General features: G+C 32.6%; 1 pseudogene; it reads right to left on the minus strand.

Moving 5' to 3' along the window:
• Window positions 1–974: 974 nt before the first annotated feature.
• On the minus strand, window positions 975–3,181 carry LOC128244477 (putative nuclease HARBI1; annotated as a pseudogene).
• Window positions 3,182–5,789: the final 2,608 nt, after the last annotated feature.

Below are 5,789 nucleotides of genomic sequence, written 5' to 3' on the forward strand. Positions count from 1 at the left end.
AAATGATAAATGTAATAAATAGTTTCAATATAAGTGTCAAATATATTACCTGCAGTTATTTCATTGTTATGCATGTTCTTATTCACTAAAAATGTTAAGATATGTACATTTTTTGTCATTTTTACCATATATGGAAGTAATTCAATTTGTATGATGTAGCCAATTCTTCCATGCCATATAACTTTAAATTTAACAATAGATCACATACATTGAAACTACAATTTCACACATTCAGTAACAATGTTTCCAATTATCATAGTATCTTGAAAGTGTCATGAAATGGTAAAAGTCAATTAAGACACAAGCATACCATTTTATCAAATGTGGTCACCACTGTTGTAAAAATAAATACATACACAGGGTCATTGATAAAAGACACTTATTTATATCAATTAAAACCATCTGAAGGAAAACGATGATCACGAAAGTGGCTTCCATCCTTGTCAAAATGTTCCTGGTCAACTGTAAGTAAGAGTAAAACAGTGCTGGTGTTCAGTAGCAGAAAGACATACTTCCAGCATTGTCTGCATTTCTCGCCTTAAAATTTAATGAAAAATTTACTTGCAACACAGAAAAATGTCAGTGTAACTTAATTACAGACACATATTATAATTGTGTTATAGTTGTTGCAGTTCATATCTGTTGCAGATCTCCGTTGCAGATAGTTTACATATTCTATAAAGCATATTGTTTCCTGTGAATAGTTTGTAAAAATTATGACGTTTGATGAGGCATGTGTTGTTTTATTTATTAATTTTCAAATATCAGGGCCAGAATTAACTATTATAATAAGTATGAAACTTGTAAATCTTCAATTTTGTAATAAAGTTCAAAAGGTCTTTTTAAACTAATAACAATATTGCAAACTGTTATACATATTAGAAATAGGTTGTTGGTAATTTATTGGAAATGTAATGCCTTAGTGTTTCAATTGAAAAAGGAAGCCAGTATAAAAACAATCAAGTATTGCATTGTTATGTACTCCCGTTCTGAACTGCCTTTCCGGACATGTCATTATCATGGTTCAGAACCGTAGGGGGCTACTGGTCATCCCGGGAGGAAATTCCTCGGGTTCTCCCCACAGCTTTGCAAGGTTGTGTAGCACAACACAACATGCCACAATCTTACTAACTTTCAGTGGCTTCATCCGGATCTGATTTAATTAAAAATCAAAAGTGTGCATTGTATTGATGATTCGATAAGTATAACATTTACAAAAACAACCATTCATATTATGAATAAATATTTTTGTGTTTATGATTGACATATGATGTATATGTGTATTTAATTTACAAAAAGTATTCAAGTGCATAGGCATTTGAAAAACATTGGAGTTCATAGAACGTTGGTGTATCTCTGGTGTATCTCTGTATGTAGTACACGGAATCGCCTCTTCAATACACCAAAGGCTCTTTCTACAACAATTCTTGCAGAACAATGCGCATCATTGAAATTAATGCTGCTGTGCTTCATTTGCTGAAAATAAATCATCATCATCACCACCACCATCACTACCGTAAACATAATCACCATCACCACCGTAACCATCATCACCACCACCACCTACACCACAATCACCACCGTAATCATCATCATCGTGACATAAGCAGCATGATAATCCTCAAAATGCCACCACCACCACCAAACCACAACGAGAAAAAACACAAACATCATCACCAACACCACCATCACCATCATCACAAACATACATAAGCAGCTTGCATCAACAATGGTAACTTAGCTGCCTTAAGTCTTGGTTGTCATTATGAAATATTAATCCAAATTGAAATACAAGAAATAAGAAGGATATACATCAGCATTAATAGGAATGTTTTGCATAAGTGCATGCCACATTACCTGGGTGCAGGTATGGGGTAGGCATGTAAGGCTTGCAAGGGTAGGCACTGTCTCCAAGCAGTATGCAATCTTCAAGGCCTGGAAATGAAGTATATTCATGTAAATACAATTTCTCTGTTTTAAGTACAATGAATTAAAATTATTTTCATGAAACAGACATGATTTAAATTTAGTTCACCTTTGACATATATTATATAAGAACATAGAAATCAAATAATAATTATATTCAGTACAGGCTGATACATTATATTAATCAGTTGGATTGGGTACTTCATGAATGTAACATATGCCTTAATTATATTCAATAACAATTACCATGATGATGTGTCTCCGAAGTCCTAAATGCATGGGCATCGTGCGTACTGCTTACACAGATGGCATTTATGCTTGTAAATACACCTGTGAATTACAAACAATACATTATCTTTTGTTTAAAGCATTCCATACCATACTTTACGGAATTCATTTCTTTCTTACCATACCTTTAATTGTACATAGTACTTAAACAATAGTACAATGCAAATACCCCATGGAGTGCCCCTATCATTAATAGAAAAAGGCTATAGATAGCTGTTGTAAAAATATTACATGGAATTCAGTGAAATTTACGTCACAACTTCTACACGTTTACACCAGTTTAAAAAATAAGTCAGCCAGGCATGTTGATCGTTGTAGACTGTAGTGGCGATTCCTTGAAAATTTTGTTGGCATCGCCACTACATTATCTTACGAATATTATTCAAACATGTATTTATAAGAATAAAGGTAAGTGTACTACATCAAATTAATTTTACTGCAATAAAGTTGCTTTTGTTATTCAGAAAGAAATTCATTATACAATGTAATTTTAGTTAGCTCTATGGTCGCAGCTGGCTTGCACATTAATGCTGTGAAAATGTTTTCTGTTGACATACTGCTCCTCGTCCATACTGGGCGTTTGTATTCTAACGTGCGTTCCGTCTACCGCTGATATCACAGACGGGAATCCCCTAATGGCATTAAATCCAGTCTTAGTCCTGTGTCGATGTCGTCGGAAAACGAATCGTGCTGTCCTTCAGGTCAAAAATACAGTCGGTCACTGCAGTCACAACCTTGAGACCGTGGCAACATCTACTCCAAATGTATCCCCTATTACTTGTAAAAAAATCCCTGTAGCGTAAAAACGTAAAGCAATCATAATCTGTTGCCGTGATGTCAAGGGTTGATTTCTGCGAGTCGGTCGCTCAAGTTTGTGGCCTATCAGTCGTTCCAATCTGTCTATGTTGTGCCTAGTGAATCTACAGTGTTTACGTACTTCCTCGTCGTTGTCTTCGTCGCTTAGCATTCACTATGCCAAGATCGGCCATCTTTGTTTTGGTTAAATCAGCTAACCAAACTCTTCCGAGCCCGGTAAAATTTTGTCCAAAAGTTAGCCGAATCACGCGCTGGTTAGGGTAACTTAAATTTTATACAATCGATTTTCGGATAATTTGACCAAACCAGGGAGATTACCAAAAGATAACTGCTGGTTAGGACTAATCCACTTTAATACAATTGGCTGCAGACTTATTTCCCAAATAGCATATAACCATACTGGTTTATTTATCCCCTATCTGATGACAAAGTGATGTGTCTTGATTTTTTTTCTGGAACTTATATGCTGTCCTGAGTGTATGACCTTTTTGACACAATTGATTGACTGAGGTGCCAATGCCATGATATAAACATGGTTCTTCTTGTAATTGAAAGTTAGCTACCCTGAAGTGTTCTGTACCACAGAAAAGTGGTTATACATTCTGTATTAAGGATTACAGGATTTATTTTATAAATATACTAAATAAATGCATAAAAGAATGATTTTTATTTTCTCTTGATGGTATTTTGATGATACATCTTCACTGACCAGAATTAAATGTACACAGACATCATATTTATGTAAAAAAATTTGTAAGAATTTACCCTATACATTTGAATAGCAGACCAGTAGTACACTCAGGACATAAAAATACCTGATAAGCTTCTTTCACATAACACTGAACCAATCACATATACACATGCAGATAATGATTTCATGAAAATGTATGGATAGGCTTATTGTAAAATTCCTCTTTAAATATAGATGAAGGAGCAGCAATGTTGAATTAAGTAAGAATGGGGAGTGTAATAAAAAGAAAGTTTCAAAAGAGTCTGAGGGGAGGAGATTAAGGGAATATAGGTTGAGGTTAATATCAGACCCTACAAAGATTGTCGAATTAAGAGCCAATAAATGTTCAAGGTTGAGAATAACAATAACATGGAAAAATTAAGAGAAGGTGAAAGCTTTATAAGAAATATGATGAGCTGATTAGAATTAAGTGGGGAATCCAAAAAAGGACAAACAGAAAGATGGAGAAACAGGAAATAGCAAATAAACAACACAACAATGAAAAAGTAATTGTCCCAACGTGTGAGAAAGAAATCAAAAGAAAATGCAGGTGGCTATGACAGGAAAAATGTTTTGAATGTATTTTATGATTGTTTTTCATAACTGAATACTAAGAGATGTAACTAGTTTGTCACTATTGTATATCAAATTATTGAAGCAAAATTTTAAATGTCTACTGAGAACTCCATTTACTTACTATATACAATGGACTTTACTATCTAAAGATAAGATTTAAAGGCAAATTTCATTAAAACAATGTTGCTAATAAATAACAGACAGTTTATCATGTGCAACTCGACAGAATATTTTATCCCTAAGCTTGAAATCTTGATAAATATCTGTTGTCCTGAGTGTACGAGTTTACCAATACTTTTTCAAACCGAAAGATTGAGTAAACTAAATAATAAGCAATCTAGCTGTACTTATCTTTTAAAATAGGCAAAAGTAACTTATTATCATCAAAATTGCAGAATTGCTTCACTTTATTTTTTCAATATATTGCAAAAGAGTTATTCAATAGTGTTACTCTTTAATAGCAATAAATTTTTGAAAAAATAATTATCAAACTTACTGAAAAATATAGTTTTGGGTATTCTTTGAACATTTGATGACACATATATATTGACTGTTGCATAATGTTGTTGGTCATGACATTTGATAATGGTAGAAATTAACTTAAATGTCCTGAATGTACAAAAACAGTCCAAAAAAGTGCTATATGTATTGAATTAGCTGTATAAACGTCAATTTTAATTCAGACTTGATGAAATTCTGCATTTACCTTCATTTTTTCTCACATTTTTATAAACATGTCTTTTTACGTATATCCCCCAATACTCTGTAATTTTTTGCAAACTTTTTGGAGTGTTGTTATGAAATAACAGCACAGCAAATTGTTTAAACTGTTATATTTCGCAGGTTTTTGTGATTGTGTCATCAATGTTCAGTCATATTGTTAGTTCAATATGTACTTGATATTACTTAAATAGAACAAACAGTATCATTTTGTTGTTTGAGATTATATGTTCCTTCAAAATTGGTTATCAAGTTCATAAAAAGTTTATTAAAATCATTATTAAATGCTAAATAAATCACATTTTAAGAAAATAAATTTGAATATATTGGATACAAAATGGACTAAAAATCACTTTGGACACTCGATGTTCAATTTTGACACCTTTGTTACGTCTTGGCTTCATTTTTATTGAATTCACTCACCCACATGCATGACAATGTACAATACTAGTCTTAAATCGCTGATTGCTAACAGTATTGCTCATCCCGATTTTTATGGTGTTTCTTAAAGAAAATTCGTAAAATCAAAATGTATCCAGCAGCTATTTGAGCAGATAGGCTCAATGAATTGCTGGGATCTTATTTAAGCCGTGGATATAATGGCTTTGAAAAGTACTTGCCTGCTAGTTTTTGAGAATGAATTTCTCATAAAGAATATTAATGGAATATGGCATCCTTTCATAAATAATCATTTAGTCTTTTAAAAAACTGCAGATTTATGTTATCTTTTAAA

Source organism: Mya arenaria, chromosome 8, assembly GCF_026914265.1.
Source record: "Mya arenaria isolate MELC-2E11 chromosome 8, ASM2691426v1".
Classification (NCBI taxonomy): domain Eukaryota; kingdom Metazoa; phylum Mollusca; class Bivalvia; order Myida; family Myidae; genus Mya; species Mya arenaria.